Genomic DNA, 20,311 nt, shown 5'->3' on the forward strand with positions numbered 1-20,311 from the left:
GCTTGTGCTAGGTATTCAAAAGACACCCGCTGACTGCATTTCATGTGCAAAGTGCGCAGAAGTCTATATTTTGCAGGTAACCACAAGAGACATTGCATGCACTAATCCCTCAAAGAATATGCGACAGACACATGCGTCGAGATCCCTTAAATTGTACCAGCATATACACTGACAAATCTTCTGAGCATTGACCATGATGCAACATTCTCACCTACGATGACAAACGACAACAAAAGTTAAGAGTGGGAATCCCAATGAAGAATAGTGTGTGGCCCTATATATAGAGCCTCGACGCCAGGATGAAAGGTGGAGAAGCATGAGAGTTGGAGAGAACAATCTACTTTCACTTTCCACCCTTTTTCAACATCGAAAGTTCGCCAGATAAGAAGTCAAAGAGGGCTCACGCCATACTTCCTCTCTATAGAAAAATTAACAACCTTCACAATCATCTGTTGATTACAAGAGATTGCTATCAGTCATGAATCCATTTCATTTCATTGCTACTAACGTGTTGTAGTACATGCTTATCTAAGACATTAAGCAGCTTGTATTCATAATTGCCTATTTTCTTAATATTATTATCATGTTCATCTCTATCTCATGTCACATCTATTCTTTTGCTATTACTTCCTCCATGAATCACTAAATTTTATAGGGTGGGGGGGAAGGTTACTCTTATGAATTAAATCAACCTTGGGACTCTATCATGTTTGATTAACGTATTATTGAACAAGCACTTGCCTGTGAAAATGGTTACAAGTAGTATAACCAACGTCTCGAGAGAGAAATGGTTGTAGATTTCGTTAAGTGAAACAAGAAGTATTTCTAAAGATAGAAACAACCTTGCATTCTTTTGTACTTCCATTTGCGCGTCATCGAAATATGACAAGGAGGGATAGATACTGAAAGGTATGCATCAATAAGATTCCTTAGTGAGATTTAATGAGAATTGATTAAGTGTTGGATTTTCTTTTGTAACTTCGTGCAGACACTTTCTCTTAGAGAGTACTGCAAGCTTAAGCGACAAGCCACAGGCGGTACTTGAGTATGGGAACAGACCCCGAGCTCAATATCAACTCGAAGAAAGAGACTAAGCCCTCCTACTATCATATCTAAGATGACGTGTCCAGGTCCAACATGCATCTTCATCTCCCCAGCTTTCAATTGCCGCCAGGAACTAATTCTCTGAATTAAAGAACAAACATGGTTAGTAGCGCCTGAATAAGTTATCCAAGCTGAATCATGATTTCCACTAAACAAGTCTTCAATACAAGTAAATTATATTTACTTTGCTTCGTCTTCTTCTTTTCTGCCAAGTATTTGAGATAGTTCCTCTTCCAATGTCCCTCATGGTTGTAATGGAAAAAGATCCTCTATATAGGGCAACAGCTGATGGGTTAGCTTTCCCCTTTCTGCCTGTCTTTTTCTTCCACTTTTTTATGCCGGAAGAAGAAGGTACAGACTTAGTCCCAGAGATCGACCCTCTATATAACTTCTTGGAGGATGAAGCAATATTTGCCTCACCCTTTTGTTCCTTGAATTTCATAAAGGATTGAAATTTCTGAAGTTCATTGAGCAAGGTACTCAGGCTGTAGTTAATCCTATTTATAATAGCATTGCTACAGAACTATAGGAAACTTTACAGCAAAAACTCCAAGATGAAGCTAGTCTGATTGGCCTCATTGATGACAGACCCATTCATCTCCGCCATATTGAAGTGGACCATCATATTGAGAACTTGTTCTCTAACAGATGCCTTTTCTTGCATATGGGCATTGAAGATATGTTTTAGAGCGTCAAACATGAATTGTGTGGATAGTTATCCAAACATCCTCGCAAGGACTTCATGGTCTTATGGGTAGTGATCATGGGCTCATGCTTCTTGGCCAAGACTTCAGAAAGGCTAGCCAAGATATACGTGAAGGAACTCTTATCAAAGAGTACCTCTAAGCAGAAGCAAGATCGTTCCAAACTCATTGTGACAGAATTACTGCATTTACAATCCAACAGACTAGATGCATTAACAACAAATTACAGGTATGCTTTCAAACTTAAACGACAAAGAGAGGAGATACGTACTAGTTGAAGAATCCTTCTTCAACAAAATCTCGCTCTCGTCCAAGGACTGCTCCTTACGCTCTCGCTGAGAATGTTCAAGCAATTGTCCACCAAATCGTCTACCCACAAATGGACTCCACATGAACTCGGCATCAGGGAACCCTCGGTATAATTGGTGTGAGAATCCAGGAGGTGTGGACTCTGTTGGATTTGGTAGAGGGAAGGAGGAAGAGATAATCGTATACCACGACCAAGTAAGTGGGAGAAGTCGGGTGTCTATCATAAAGACGATGCTTGATCGTTTAGGTAGAGGTACATGATCGTTTATGAAAAGGGTCACGACCGTATAAACGATCATTTAGTAAAAGCTCGGGCATCGATCATTTAGGAAAAAGCTAGAAGATCGTTTAGCAAATCTTATACGATCGTTTAGTAAACTGCACGTGTGTATACGATCGTTCAGAAATGTTGAGCTATCGTGTAGGCTCTCGGTTTGCTATTCGATAGGCAGTATACACCACTCATGAGCGAATGTCTGGTCTACTTGCAAAATGAAAAAAAATTTAATTTTATCAGTCAGTTACGAAAACTGAATGCAACCTCCCACTATCATTCGGTTATGGAGAAAAAGCTGGATAACAATTATCCTATAATTGTCAAAATTAAATAATAAATATAATCTTATTATATTCATTAACCAATGGTTTAATATCACATCATATGCAATACATTAACCATAGTCTTTTTCTCCTCCACTAGATATACATCATATTTATATCGTTTTCCTCCAATTAATGTATATCATACATCATGTCAACCAGATCATATATAATTGACCCGTTCAATCATATCATATATAATTGAACTCCCTCTTGTTAATTTGACCATTTTAAACTAACCCAAAAACTGATTCTCAACTTGAATCCATTGAGCTACCAAGGGGACTTATCGACCTATGGCTTGAAGCTCCAAAGCTACGTGAATAGCTGACTAAACTCTTTAGCCACAACATCCACCATTCGTTAACTGCTAGGAATTCCACTAAAGACCGACAGTTGCACTCTTCTCACCATAGATATATTTTTGTGTCCATTGGATATAACCAATCAACAGTACTATAATCCTTCACAGATGCTCGTAAGTACAGCTAGGCCAATTTACCGTTTTGCCCCTGTAGTTACATCTAACTTCTTAAGTACCACTAATCCCTCTAATGAATAATACAACATAGTCCTACTATGTGTGTACACCTCTCAAGCCATGAGAAGATGTGTGGCGACACATCGTTCAAGCCCCGAAATCAACCCTTAAGGGAACAATCTATCTGCTTACCCTTGCTTCGGGGAAGGAGTGAATTCAATCTTGTGTAGTTGAGTTTCCAGCTCCCAAATCAGACGAATCCCTATAGTGGTAGGTTTGAGTTGGCGATTTGACCACTCGCACCCATGCAAATCAAAGAACCAGCCTCAAAGGCCGAAGTTCCCAACTCACTCAAGATTTATATAACGAGACTATAACACTTCATGGTTCGATCTTATACAAACTCCTTTGTATAGGACGCCCCTGCTCGCATGTCTCTTCATGAATGATCAGGATCAGACCATTTGTAGCAAGTCACAACCCTTGTAATTATTCAATAAGCGGGCCGCACCCGTAGCATTACCAAGATAAAGTTTTCCTCCTATATCCATATACTACAGACCATTTGGGTTATCACTTAAGGAATGATCCACCTGTATGTCTCCACATACATGCTTAAGTTACAAACAAAAAATAGGATCTTAGTTTATTGGTTTGTGGTAAAGTATTTAAAACATCCAATGTTCATAAACAAAAGTGAAGAAAATATCAAATATTATAGATGATAAACGTTTGTTCAAAACTGTGTTTACAAACTACAAGACCCAACGAGAGTTTAGGGCATCATCCCCAATAATACGCTTGAGCCTTCTCATTTGCCCATACCCATCACTCATATGACTCTTGAACATTTCAAGTGGCATTTTGAGCTCTTACTGGAGGACAATCCTCCATAAGGACAAATCTAAGGTCATCGATAATTAAAATTGTGTTGATTTTGTTTTTCACGTAGTATAATTTTTGTCGATAAGTTTGTCAGTAGCGAGTAAGTTTAGTGTCATGAAAATCATAATGTAATTTTCTGAAACCATAAAATTTATTTATATTAGTACTCTATGCATTAACTCATTTGCAAAAACCAATCAAATTTAGTAAAATAATCTAATTCACCCTAAGTGGCATCTATTTTGCAATGATGTTTTGGTGAGACAAAACAAAAGTCACCGTAGGGTGATCAGGTACCTCTTCATCGAGATGAGACTATCTCAACCAATAGACAGAAGAATTCCTTGTTACTCTAACTATCGGTCACCATTGTTTTGTCCAAAAATTGTTAAACTCGCTTAACATTTTTTTGTAAGTGTAACCACTCGGTTTAGATTCTAGAGTTCCACCCCAATGAGCCAACCATGGGAAAAAACCGATTTTAGAAAAAAGTAAAGCAGCCCTTTCCATTTATGGAGATTGTAGTAAAGAATCATGCAAATGCCATCCGTAGGAGGACATAAGCAAAGGTGTCTTGAGGCCGAGCATGAAACTTTACTATGAACTAATGAGAGAGACCGTGGGATGTGCTGACATACGTTCTGCTGCCACTTACTTTAAACACTCTTTCCATTCACCTTGATATCATTTTCCTCCCACTGAATGTTTAACCTAGGGTTATTTAACTTAGGAAAATCTGGCTACTGATTTTAACTAAGTGATTGTTTAATTTTCCCAAAAGTAACAATTACTTGGTTAAACAACTTTGATTAATGTTTATTAAATACTTTAATAAACCTCAATCAATCATTGCATGCTTATAACAAGTCTATCTAATTCACCTTTCCAAGTAAGTTCCTAGGTAGGGGTATTGCATTTTCGTCAACTGAAATATCCCAACCTAGATAGAATTAGCCTTAGACAAAAGGTCCCTTATAGATACATTGGCTACAAATTTAATCTTTTAATTAAGTACCAATTTAATCCTATTAAACTGATAAAAGATTAAACTTAATTTTGTAATCTTATTAGAAATGTGACCTTAGGTCTATGTGAATTATGGTTTAAAACTATTTTGAAAAAATGATTTTAACCTAAGGTTTGAATGCAATTCTGAATTATTAATTTTGATTTATTAATTAAATTAATATAACACTTATATTAATTTAGTTAATAAAAAATAACTATCTATTACAACAATAATGGTTAACCGGTTCAAAACAAGCAAACCCAGTCTTGGACCACACGAATCGGACCTCCCAGCTGAATCGGCAAAGAACCGCTCAAACCAAATGAAGAGGATGTGAACCAACTGAGCTACGAACTGAACCGCGCGCGAATCGATTTGATCTTTCTATCTCACAGTGTTGCAACATTGTGACCTAGCATTGCAGCGCTATGGATAGCACACTCCGTTCACCTAATCGCAGCATTGCAATGCTAGGGCACAACATTGCAACACTACTATATAGAAGCCACTGTATATTTGTGAACTCCCTCAATTTTCTTTCGATGTTGACCTCGTTTTCTCCAGAAATCCACCGAAACCACATAAACAACTCAATACAGAACAAATACAGACTCTATAACATATAATGCCCAAAATCACGGGCCCTTACAAATCATATTTGTAAAAATTAAAGGTTGTCAAATAAGAGTCCAATCTCGAAATTATCCAAAATTGTAAACCATCCATTCCAGATATTCATCAATCATGAATTAGAATGAAAAAATGCACCAATTCTATAAAATTAATTATGAAAAATTGAAAAAAAAAAATGGGACGAAAACCACCACTCTGATACTGATTGAAGGAACTAGTGAAGGTCCAGTGCAGAAGCGTGGATCGGTCCCAAATTTCAATTTTTATAGAATACAGAATTTTACAGAAACAAAAAACCTAGGTCATGCATACTAATGAAAAAGTTACAACATGCATAAAAATAATTAAACGGAAGGAAGAAGAGAAATAAAGGTTTCTAGAAAAAAACTCTCTTGAAGATTCGATCTTCTTCGTGTATCCTCTTCTCCAAATTTTCACGAACAAATCCAAATGTACACCACCACGAAAATTTCCTTTGTATTCTCTATAGGAGAAGAAAATCTACAAGAGGTGTGGGCTTTGCAGTATTTTGGATGAGAAAGTGAGATTGAGAGGAGGAGAGGGTGAGATCTAGAAAAAAAAAATCTCAGAAAGCTTTCATGTCTTTTCTTCCACACAAATTGTTAAGAACAACCAAAAGTCATAACTAACCCACTCACACATAATGAGTTCAAAGAGATTAGGGGAGGGAAGTTATTTCCCTCCCATTAATTTAAAAATCAAAATTAAAACAAAAAATAAATCAATTTAAATTTAAATTAAACTGTTATATATATATATATATAATCTATGGTTTAATATTCTATCACATGCTATATACTATAGTTTTGCTTCTCTCATAAATGACATTTAATATAAATCTCATTTATATTAATTGAATTCATATAATTAATATTTGAATCATATTCAAATATTTATTTCCTCTCAAATAAACTTTATATTATAATATATAAATAGTAATTATATCATATATAATTAAATTAAATTAATTATATCACATATAATTAATTCCCTCAATTAATTTGAACAATTAAAATTAATCCAAAATTGATTCTCATTAAATCCTTGTTGAGCTATAGGGGACCTCATGGACCTGTAGCTTAAAGCTCCAATGGTACTTGAATAATTAATTAAGCTCCTTTAATTAAATTAGCTTAATTAATTATTCAACACCCATTAACTGTCGGGCACTCCAGTAAAACCCACAACTGCACTTTTCGCACTACAGATATATTTTTCTGTCCATTGAATATAACCACTCAATAGTGCGATGACCCTTCACAAATTGCTCATAAGTACAGTTAGGCAAAAATTGTCGTTTTTCCCCTATAGTTACATCTAAGTCTTCAAGTACCAATGTTCCCTTTAATGAATAATAAGCCAGAGTCCAACTATGACCAAACTTCTTTTGGGCCAGGAGAAGGTGTGGCACCACATTTTTCAAGCCCAAAAAATTAGCCCTTAAGGAAGCAATTTATCTACTTACCCCGACGTCGAGGAAAGAGTGTATTCTGTCTTGTGTAGTTGTGTTCCTAGCTCCCCTACCAGACGAATCCCCAAAATAGTAGGCGTATTTAGCCGCAATCTGGCCACTGTCATCCATATAAATCAAATGACTGCCTTCACAGACAAAAGTTCACAACTCACTTAGGATTCAGGTCATGTCACCTATGGTCATCCTGGTGAAATGTAAGTCTAAACTGTGAACGACATTATATAATGAGACTAGTCATTTTATGGTCTGGTCTTATACAAACTCCTTTGTATAGAAACCCCCACTCACATGTCTCCACATGAATGATTAAGATCAGATCATTTGTAACACTTTACAAAAATTGTAATATCTATAAAGTCATATTCGTAGTATCACCAGGATAAGGTATCCAGCCTTGTCCATCTACTACAGACCATTTAGGTTATCACTTAAACATGACCCACATGTATGTCTCTACATACATGTTTAAGCTACAAATGATAACCTTGGATGTAAGTTTATTGGTTTGTGGGTTTAATAATACTAAATATCAAATAAAACATCTCATATCTTATTAAATAAATATAATGTTTGTACAATACAATTACAAACTACAGGACCCTATGAGATTTAGGGCATCAATCCCAACTTAAAGACTCTTCCTTAATCTTAAAGACTCTCTAACCTCTCTAATAACATAGACTAAATATATACATTATTAACACCCTCCCTTAAACTCAATGTGGTAATGTAAGAATCGACTTGAGTTTGTTAAGCAATGAAAGAAACCGCCCAGGAGATACAGCTTTGGTGAAAATATCGGCAGGCTGCTCAGTAGTGGAAGCAACTCATAAAAGAAGAGTTTTACTTTGAATATGATGTCGAACAAAATAACAGTCATTCTCAGTATGCTTGGTACGCTCATGAAAAACATCATTGTGAGCAATCTGGATGTCACTACAATTGTCACAGTGAAGGATAGTGGCAAACGACCGAGGAACTTCTATATCAACAAGAAGCTAGCAGAACGACAATAACTCAGACGTAGCATCAACAAGGGAGACAACACTCTGTTTCTTACTCTGCCAAGAAATAAAAGAGTCACTGAGATAGAAATAGTAATTTGAGATAGAATGCCAGTCATCAATGCAATCAGTGTCAGAGTAGTCGGATAAGACCAGGGATGAATGGAATGAAAATTGAAGACCATGTCATAGAGTCTCATTTTTTGGGGTTGATTCCATAAATCTTGTAGGGTATTATAGTTTGTAATTGTAATGTATAAACATTTTATTTATGTAATAAAATATTTTATGATTTATTTCAAATTTAGTTGCATTAACCACAAACCAATAAACTAACATCCATGGTTATCCTGTAGTTTAAACATGCATGTAGAGACATACAAGTGGATCGTGTTTAAGTGAGAACCTAAATAGTCTGTAGTAGATAGATAAGGATGGATACCTTATCTCGGTGACACTATAAGTATGACCCGCTTTATAGGTGTTACAATTGTTATAAAGTGCTACAACTGATCTGATACTTATCATCCATGTGGAGACATGTGAGCAAGGATATTATAAGACCGGATCATGAAAATGTTTAGTCTCATTATATAATGTCGTTCATAATAGAGACTTACATTGACCATCGGTAACAGGACCACAATCCTTAATTTGTATGGGTGAGAGTGTCCAGATTGCCGACGAAATAAGCCTACAATTTTGGGGATTCATCTAATTAGGGAGTTGGGAACACAGCTATACAGAAGAAATTCACTCCTTCTTAGAGGTCGGGGTAAGTAGATAAATTGCTCCCTTAAGGGTTGATTTCGGGGCTTGAACAATGTAGCACCACACATTCTCTTGGCCCGAGAGGGGTTTGGTCATAGTTGGATTATGATTTATTATTCATTAGAGGGATTCTGGTACTTAAGGAGTTAGATGTAACTATAAGGGCAAAATGGTAATTTTGGCTCAACTGTATTTACGAGCAATTTATGAAGGATCATCGTACTGTTGATTAGTTATATCTAATGGACACAGAAATATATTTGTAGTGTGAAAAATGCAACTATCAATCTTTAGTGGAGTGTCGACAGTTAACAGAGGGTGACTAATTTAATTAAAGAGTTTACTTAATTATTTACGCAGTGTTGGAGCTTCAAGCTACAGGTCCATGAGGTCCCCTCGATAGCTCAATGGGATTTAATGAGAATCAGTTTTTGGATTAATTTGATATAATTACTATAATGTATTTGATACATTATTTTATTTATGAGAGGAAATAAATATTTGAATATGATTCAAATATTAATTATATGAATTGGATTCATATAAATGAATTTAATGTAAATATGATTTATATTAAAAACCATTGGTGAGAAAGAATTGAAACTATAGGCTATATTGTATTTGATACAATATAGAAACTATAAGTTATATGTTATATGTGATATAATAAACAGTTATATATTTATATATATAATAAATTAGTTATTATATATATAAATATATTTTATTAATTTAAATTAAATATTTTTATTGAAATATGAATTAATGGGAGGGAAATAACTTCCTTCCCCATTTTTCTCTCCACCTACGTGTTATGTGGGCAGTTGACAAAGGTTGGTCAATCTCTTCTTTTTCATCTTGCAAAATAACACCAAAGCCAGTAGTGTGGTTTTTCTCTGCAAAGAAAAAAATCTCTTTTCTTTTCAATCAATCATTTCCATCACTAAAAGCACCAAAGCACCACAAACTCCTAGATTCTCACCAGAGAATACCGAGGTCGTCTCGTGGTCATGCCCTATTGGCTATTTCATAGTTCGTGACTATTCGTTGGAAAGGATACGTGAAGTTTTGAGATCTTCGAAGGTAAGGGTTTATGAAACCCTAATTTATTCTTATATATATTTGCATGTTGTATGTTTCTTCGTAAATGTATAATTCGTTTTTTTCCTCTGTAAAATTTTCCATTATGTAAAAATGGGATTTGGGTAGATCCGCTTCTGCTCAAGGATCTTCTTACAAGGATTTCTTCACCATTGACATAGCGAAGAATACGGAGAACAACAGTAAAATGAATGGCCCGAGGACCAACCATGAACTGACTTACAATGTGACCAATATATGCAATGTCGAGACGAGTCACTGTTAGATGAATAAGGCTGCCAATAATTGATGGTAAAGAGTGGCATCTTTTAGAGGAACACCATTAAGCGGAGTCAGACGAACATTAGGGTCGAGTGGTGTCGAGGCTATAATGGAGTCAGTGATCTCGGAGCATACCAAGAAGTCCGAAGCATACTTCACTTGAGACAATGAGTAGCCATCAGAGCTCATTGATACTCCAAGACTAAGAAAGTATCTAAGTCACCCCAAATCCTTCATTTCAAAGTGCTCGTCAAGATAATGTTGCAAAGCAGAAATAGCCTGAGGATCATCCCCAGTAATAATAATATCATCAACATACAGAAGAAGAAGAATAATATCATGGTCTGTTTGACGTGTAAAAAGTGTCGTGTTATTAGAACTGGACGTAAATCCAAGTTAAACAATGATGGAACTAAAAGTTGCAAACCAGGCCTATAAGGCTTGCTTCAACCTATACAATACTCAACGAAGGAGATACACCTTCTAAGATGGGAGAGAGATACTTGGGGTTGGTTGCATATAGACTTCCTCAGATAAAGCTCCATTAAAGAAAGCATTCTATTTGGCTGCAGCAACGACTAAGAGACTCTGAACGAATGACATTCGGGTCATAGGTGCAAAGGTTTCTTCATAGTCGATCACATATTCCTAGGAGTATCCTTTTATCACCAGTCGAGCCTTATAACATTCAATAGAACCATTAGAGTGAGTCTTGATTTTGTAGACCCACTTACAACCAATAGGTTTGTTACTAGGAGGCAAGTCAACATAATCCCATATGTTCATGTTGTCTAAGGCCTAGAGTTCATCACTCATAGCTTACTACCATAGAGTATTAGTATTCACCTCATGGAAAGAGGTAGGTTCAACCAAGGAACTAATAATGGGAAAACAGTGAAAATCTCGAAGATGAGTGAGAGATGCCTTATCCCGGGTAGAGCATCAAACAGAAAAGGCAGGGTTAGGAGCAAGTTTAGACTCCACATGTGAGATAGATGATAGATTAGGGTCAAAGAGACTGACGCATATTACTCATGCTCAGTATCACCAAAAGATGCAAGTGAAGGGAAAAGATCAATGGAACCATCAGGAAGAGAGAAAAAAAGATTTGTAAGAGAAATATGAAAGGTCGAGAGACTAGATAACATTGTATGCTCCCAGAAAGTGACATGACGAGAGATGCGCAATCTGTTAGAAAGAGGATTCCAACAACAAATACCTTTGTGCTTGGTTCTATAGTCAATGAAGCAATAGAGACGCGCACGCGGTTCTAACTTTGTATGTTCATGAAGGTAGAGAAGTACAAAATAGGCAAAATAAAAAACTTTGAACTAGTCTAATTAGAAGGAGTACTATACAATCGTTCAAATAAAGAAAAATTGTGAAAAACAGACGAAGGAAGACGATTGATTATGTAGAAAAACTAAAAGTGGCCTCTCCCCAAAATTTTGTAGGATAGGAGGTAGATAGAAGATGAACTCGAACAGAATCTAGAATGTGACGAAGTTTACATTCCACTCGCCCATTTTGTTGAGAGGTATGGGAACAAGAGCGCTGAACAAGAGTACCTTGCTAGGTGAGAAGAGAAAGAAGACCAGAGTCTTTATATTCCAAGGTGTTATCTATACGAAGAGTTTCGATTGTACGAGAGAACTGAGTGTGAATCATATTAGCAAAGTCAATATGTATTTGAGACAAGGCAAAACGGTGTTTAAGATAATATATCTAGGTAAGTAGAGAGTAATCATCAATAAACAGAACAAAATAGCAAAATCTAATGATAGTAGAAGTAGGAGTAGGGCCCAAAATGTAAGAATGAATTAGGTCAAAAGGCCGATCACATATAAAACTAGACTGGGAAAAGGATAATGTTGGTTGTTTAGCAAGTTCGCAATTCACACAATCAAAATGAATAAACTTGGAAACATTATTCAAATTTTTACTAGAAATCAAATTATGGAGTTTATCGGAAGAAGCATGACCAAGATGAAGATGCCACTAATATATAGCAGAGTCAGTGACAGGAGCAAAAAGAGAACAAGGAGGTAGCTGAAGTGATGTGAGCTCAAATAATCTTCCCACTTTATGACCCACATCAACTATCTGTCTTATCAATGGATCTTGAACCTAAAACCCAATAAAAGAAAAGGAAACATTTAAGCCAAGATTACACAATTGTCCGACGGAGGCAAGATTAAAGGTCAGGTTTGGAACACAATAAGTATTAGGAAGTTGCAATGAAGGAGTGTCAACGAAGCCAACGTGTGATATGGCCGTACAATTATAGTCAGCAGCATAAATAGAAGGAAGAGATTTGGTGGGAGTGGGTGTATTCAGAAGAGAACAATCGAAAGTCATATAGTTACAACAAGCGGAATTAAGGAGCCATCGATTATGTGAGGAAACCACAAAGGCGTAGGAATTGGATGAAATCACTTATTTAAGAAGTCACTTATTTGAAAAGTAGGCGAAGAAGATTCAGGCTCAACAGAGGAGGCAACAGTCGAAGTAGAGGCAAAGCAGGATTTGATATGTCTTGATTTTAAAAAATGTCCCGGGTCGGGGTGGTCGGATGGGAAAATTTTCCAAGATATGACCATGCTTGTAATACTATCAACAATCAATGGTCGGGTAGTTAACAAATTTATGCCCAGTGAGCTTACAGTTTTTGCAGAAGAAAGCTCTAGAGGTGCCAAGCAAATGAGTGCTGGCAAGGAGAACATTAGATTGCTTGGAAGAACTGATGCAGAGAAGTTTTTCTTCAAATAGGATTTCTTGCATCACCGAGTCCAGTGATGGAAGGGGACTGCGATGTTGCAATACAGCAGAGATATACTCATATTCTAAAAGAAGCCCCATAAGACCCTTAATAAGATGAAGATGATCAGAACTTATTTGAGCTTGATCCAACTGTGTCTAAATTGGCTAGAGTGTGGTCAAGTATTCATTAACAGATTGACTAGTCTCTTGAGTAAGACTAACGAGAATGTTATGCAGTTGATAATAATGGGCTAAACCAACAGACTGAATGCACGTAGCCAGGAAATCCCATAAACTCTTGGCATCATCAAAGGCATCAAACCGAACATGGATAGTAGGTGTAGAAGTATTCCAGAGCCAGGTGATTATTTGTTGATTTTTACTGTCCCAATCCTCTAATCGTTCCATTAATTTATTACCGTCATCGGTGGCAAACCTGACCAATTGAGGACTATCATTGGTGACAATACGCCATAGCTTTTACACAATTAGAAAAACTCTTCATTTGATGGGCCCATGTAAGATAATTCGTCCCATCAAGAATAGTACTAATTGGGTGAAAGATATGATCTTTCTCCATATGGTTCGCACGGTAAGAGGAGCTTTGGGTCAACTAGGGAGAAAGAAAAAACAAAGGAAGAAAAAAAACAGTTTTGGTTTGGCTCAAATTGCTTGGCTCAACTCAAACAATTTGGTGGCTCAGCTCAGTTGGGAGAAATCAGAACAACTCGACTCGAATAATTGGCTTGGTTGCTCGACTTAGTTGAATCTTGGCAACTTGGCTCGAGTTAGTGTCTCGACTATGTCGGCGCGCAATAAATCAGCTTAACAGCTTTGACAAGATCAGCTCAGCTCAACTTCTTAACTTAGTCGGTTGCATCTGACTCGTTTGGCTCATCTGATAGAGATTTGGGTTTGTGTCATCGGTGCACAACTCGAACATTTAGATGTGGGTCAACTCAGGCGCTCAGGGACTCAGGGCTCTGGGACCAGCTAGAGCTTATGCTTGGGCAAATGAACAGGAAGAATAGAGGCACAAACAGAAAAATCTAGGATCTGAGTCATCAGATCTATATAGAATGGAAACAAAACTAGATTTGGGTCGCCGGATCTGGGACAAACGAGCAGGGACGAGGCACGAACAAGCAGAAAGGGGCTAGATCTAGGTCGCCGGATCTACACGGAATGGAAACAGGGCTAGATCTAGGTCGTCGAATCTGGGACAAATGAATAGAAGTCGATGGACGGTGGTGATGGCTCCCTAATTGGGCTCTAATACCATGTAAATCAATTATTTCTTCAAGTAATCTTTTATAGGGAAGTATGAGGGTATAAATACAACTTTAAGGGGCTAAGAATAGACACTAGAAAAACTCAACCAATCCTAAAGACTCTCTAACTTCTCTGACAACATAAACTAAATATATACATTATTAATATTTCCAATTGTCCCAAAAAATATTTAAACACTAAAAAACAATAATTATTTTCATTAATGGGTGGTTAAAATCAAATGAGGTTATGAGAAATTTCTCAGGATCATGATGTGATGCATGCATGAATCAATATAGATGGGAGATTAAAAGTATAAATTTTTAAACAAAGTAAAAAGTATTTTTGGAACATTTTTCTATAAAGTTTAAATATATTTGGGATTTTTCTATTTATAAGAATTTCCCTTTCGATTTCATTTGTTCAAAATAATGACTTTCATTTTATTGGAAACTAATAGATTAAAATATCATTTGAAAGGATTGGATCCTGCAGCAGAAGCGTCTCTCATATGAGATCACCTTGCATCTCATGATTCGATTTTTAAAATAAACAAAATTATTCTACTAGATGGAATAGATAAACACGTAAAATAGCATGCTATTTGAAAATGATTAGAATGGTTCTTAACTTTGTAGATTCTCCAAGTGCCACAAACAATCCTCTCCAAGGTTCTAACGAATGGATTTCCAAACGGTCTTGATCACGAATAACTCCTTCAGTGATCTCAAATGCTACCACGAGAGTTACCTCATTATTCTCTAAGATTCCAATAGAAGAATAGATGGTATTCAACTATTGGGAGAGGGAGCGGAGAAAAAGGTTTTGGAGAGTAGAGAGACTCAAAGAAACTTTTGCACAATAATACTAGGGAGTTATGTATTGTCAGAGTTTTTTTGCAATGAGAATAGTGTATTCAATGTTGTGTATTCCCAAAGGGCCATGGGGAGGCCTTTATATAGAGACGGGACACGCATCTTTCTCAATATATTTTTCTTTTCTATAATTAATTAAATAACATTTATTTAATTAATAGCCCATTTAATTACCTAACACTTATTCAATTAATTAGCATAAATAAATAACACTTAATTAATTTGTACAATTAAATTATACTATTTAATTTTAATTTGCACAATAATTAAATAATTACTTATACATTAAACCCAATTTAATTTATACATTTAATTATCATATACATCCCATGTATATGTGCAAAACCTATCTATTAATTAATCCTTTGTGAATCTAAGTCACTTGAATAAATTAATTTGAATCTTATTCAAATATTGCTCTCCAATTTAATTATAGTTCATATTCATAATTAATTATATATTAATCATATTAATATATAGTTTCCTCAAATTAATTTGAACAATTCAAATTATTCCTCTTAAGTATCCTCTAGTGTGCTAATAAGGGAACCTGGTAAACAAGTAGATCAGAAGTTCTAACGATATGAGATTAATTGGTTAAACTCATTAACTAAGTTAATTAATATTTGTTAACTATGGATACACTCCACTAAAGACCCACAACTGCACTCTTCTAACTATAGATATATTTTTGGCTCCACAGATATGACCAATACCAGCAAGTTAATCATTCACGAGTGTTCATAACTCCAACTGGGTTAAATGATTATTTTACCCTTGGGTTACATCTGGCTTCTCAAGTACCAGTGCTCCTCTAATGAATAACATGTTTATGGTCCAACCAATAAATAGAAACCCTCTCTGGCCAATGAGATGGTAGGAAGTCCCAAAGACACCACTTGAGGGAAAACTCATCTATTGAGGGAAGAAGTGATATCTATCTTGTATTATTATGTTCCCAGCTCCCCACTCGGTTTTGTCCCGAAAATGGTAGACATATTGGGTCGGCGATCTGGCCACCCTCACCCATAAAAATCAATGGACAATCCCTCGTGAACAGAAGTTCATAATATACTTAGGATTGAGACTAAATCACCTAGGTCATCTTATTGAAATAGGAACCAAATTAGTCAACGATGTTACATCTAGCAATTACTATTTCGCGGTCCAGTCTTGTGCAAACTCATTGCATAGGATACTCCCACTCGCGTGTTACCTACATGAACACGTCGTATCGTTACATTTGTATCAAATATAAAGTGGGTCGTATCCATAGTGCTACCAGAATAAGGTGCCCAACTTTGTCCCTATATTATAGACCCTTTAGGCTATATCTTGAACATTGATCCTTGTATGTCTCCACATACATTTCAGGACTCATAAGACAACCTTTGACATTAGTTTATTGGATTTACAGTTATTAAGATAAAATAGATAACAATACAAACAATAACATTTATTAATTTAACATCTATAATACTTTATTGATGACGGTCAATTAATAACATTTACTATATACAAGTTTTAGGGCATAAAACCCAAAAAACTCCCACTTGAACTAAAACTCTATTCAATGGGTTGTACACAATCTAAAGGTGGGATTATTGTAAATAAATACAATAAACCAAGACATCCATATACCCATTACACATCTCCCACCTACTCTAAATTACATAATGTACATTTCTCGTAGACTTAGACTATCTAAATAACCCTAATACACTTTAGCCGTGAGAGCCTTCATAAATTGATCGGCAATGGCTACTTCCCCAATGTTGTCATAGTAGAAGGTGATGGGACAGTCCATATTTGGAACCACTTCCAAATCACTTAGGAACTTCCTAAGCAAAAATTTTTCCTTTTCTACTTCATAAGTAGCCACATACTCAAATTCCATAATGGAATTTGCAATACATCCTTGCTTGGTGCTATACTGTTGGAACATACCATTGTGCAGCGGAAGTGACCAGGAACCATAAGCACTCTACTTCATTAATTTTGGCAGAAATGAAAACATGCATCAGAAGAAATAAATGGGTTTCATGACATACTTTTGTAGAACTTCCTCAAGGCTTGAATTCAGCTGTAAATCTTCTCTGAATCTTGTTGTAGACCACCCCAAGGTCTTCCCTACTATCCTCTTGGTGCTCTAGATTAAGTAGTGTGACTCAAAATAAACTTGAATTAAGGAAATTTAGAGACAAACTCATTGTTGTAACCCAGTGGAAGAACAACTTTCTTCTCTCGAATTTTTCAGAAAAATTTGATCGGTTGCCTTACTTCAAAATCACTACAGTCTCTTTAATATATTGTAGACTATCATGCAAAGAGATTTCCTACATGAGATGCATCTCATGCTAGGAGTTAATGAAGCTTGAAGAAGTGGATTGTTAGTGAGCTACTTGAAGAAATGAATGGAAAAAAAACCAATTTTCCGTTTTGTGTTTTTCCTTTCTTTTTCAATTTATCAAAATTGATTTCATAAATTAATTCTTTTTATAAAATTGAAAATATTATTAATTTTACAAAATTTATTTTCTTAATAAAATTAATAAATAATTATTTAAACAATTTAAATAATTCTAATTAATTTAATATCAAATATTAAATTAATTTTTACACAATTCCATCTTCAAATATTTAAATCATATTTAAATATTATTTCTCCAATTTCATTTAATTCTAATTTAAACACTTCAAATTAACTTATCATGCTATTCTAGAGCTAATCCATTTATGAGCTAGTAGGAAGATCCTGTGGACCTACAAATCATAGGCTCCAACGATCCGAGATTAATCGGCTAAACTCATTAGACTGATCTAACCCCTATTTGTTAACTAATGGGTGATTCCACTAAAGTCCATAGATAAACTCCCCTCACTATAGATACATTATGTCCACTCGATATAACCATGATTAGTAAGTTAACCCTTCACAGGTTGTTTGTAATAACGGCTGGGTCGAATCTCTGTTTTACCCCCCGAAATTACCTCTTGTTCCTCAAGTTCCACTGATCTCCTAATGAACAATTTATTTGTGATCCAATTAACAAATCAAATCCCTCTCCGGCCAATGAGAGGGTGAGGCACTTGAAGGGAACAACCTCTCTACTCACCCTAATCGGGTAGGAGTGAATTTCTTCTTATACCCTATGTCCCTCAACTATTCATCTGATCTTATCCCCGAAATGGAAGGCTTATTGAGCAGAGACAGTTGGTCTACTCTCACCATTTGTAGATCAAAGGATAATTCCGAACAAACAGGAGTTCATAGTTAGCTCAAGATTAAGGTCAAGTTACCTAGGTCACCACTTTGAAATAGTGAATCTTAAACAGTAAAGAGCGTTATAAAGTAAGAGTGACTAGTTTCATGGTCCAATCTTGTACAAAACTCATTTGCATAGGATAACCCCACTCCTCATGTCATAACATGCATGAATTAGGATCAATTCGAATGTTGCACTTTACAACTCTTTGTAACAACTACAGAATAGGCCATATCCAATAGTGTTACCAGAGTCCAACCTTATTCATATACTATAGATCATTTTGACTATTTACTCGAACTTGATCCATTTGTATGTCTCCACATAAAGTTCAAATACTCATATAATAGTCAAGGGACTTAGGTTTATTGGATTTCAAAAAAACAATATATTCAATAACAACTTATTGAATTTTTAGCATAAGTTCTACTGTTTACAAACCACGAGTTTTTGGACATAAAACCCAACAAACTCTCACTTGGACTAAAACCCAGTGGTAACTTATATATTTGATATATAAGACTGAGTTTTTGAGTTTTATAGAGAAATACAATAAACTAGAGCATCCCATACCCATAGTTTATCATTCGATATTGATACCATATCCCATACCCGATATTTCTCCCACTTGCCCTAGGTTATAAACCTAGTATTTCTAGTCGTACTAGGTGATTCTCAAACACTTTAGCCGAGAGAATCATTATAAACATGTTAATATACAATTGGTTTAATTAAACTATATGGGGAATGTATCTAATTCTCATTAATGACCAGGAAGCACATTCTCCTCCCACTACATTAAGGTACTCTCAACTCTTTGATTAAGATGCATCTGACCTGCCACAACAACTTTTGTTAACAGTTAGATCTATAAATCTTTTTAAACTTTCTATACTTCGATCAACCATTTTAAATATCTGAATATTTGCAAATAGCTTTTAATAATCTGATTCTTAACAGAAGTTGCTATAAGATAGAACAAACATATTTTCTTAAAATGAACATTTCATTCAAAACAAAAATATGTACAATATGTTCATTACATGATCACAAAAGTAGGTAATTACATCTTCAAGAGCAGCTTCTCAAACTAGTTAAGCTGAGTAAGCGGTCTTCAGGAACTAAGTTGTCTGTTTAGCTTTCTCTACTTTATTCTCTATAAGATATTTAGGGCAATTTCTCTTTCAGTGCCCTTCTTTGTTGCAGTGGAAACATTTCCCTTTTTCTACAGCGATTTTCTTGCTTTTCTTACTAGTAGGCTTCTTTTTCCCTTTCCCTTTATCTTTCTTCGCTATAATACTTTTACTCTGTAAAGAGAAGGCAACATCAGGCTTAGAGGATGTTCCTCTCTTCTCAGCAGAAGCAATATTTACTTCTGGTTCCAGACCCTTAGTTCTCAACATGGTCTGGAAAGCCTGTAGCTTATTCATAGAGTTGTCAAGTTGTATTCAATTTTATTTATCACTGCATTCATACAGAATTGCAGAAAAATCCTTAGAAAAGATTCTAGAATAAAACTAACTTGGCTTTTCTCGTCCGTCACAGCACCGTTTACTTCGACCACAATAAAGTGGACCATCATGTCTAGGATATGTTCACGAACTGAGGTCCCCTCTTTCATGCAGCTATTATAAGCTTATTTGATAGCATCATGCCTTAGGGTGAAGGACAGTTGTCCAAACATCCCTTTCAGAGATTCCATAATCTCTTTGGCAAGACTCATATCCTCATGTTTTTTGGCCAAAACATCAGATAAGCTAGCGAGGATATAAGCACGCACT

Source organism: Benincasa hispida, chromosome 5 (assembly GCF_009727055.1).
Source record: "Benincasa hispida cultivar B227 chromosome 5, ASM972705v1, whole genome shotgun sequence".
Taxonomy (NCBI): Eukaryota; Viridiplantae; Streptophyta; class Magnoliopsida; order Cucurbitales; family Cucurbitaceae; genus Benincasa; species Benincasa hispida.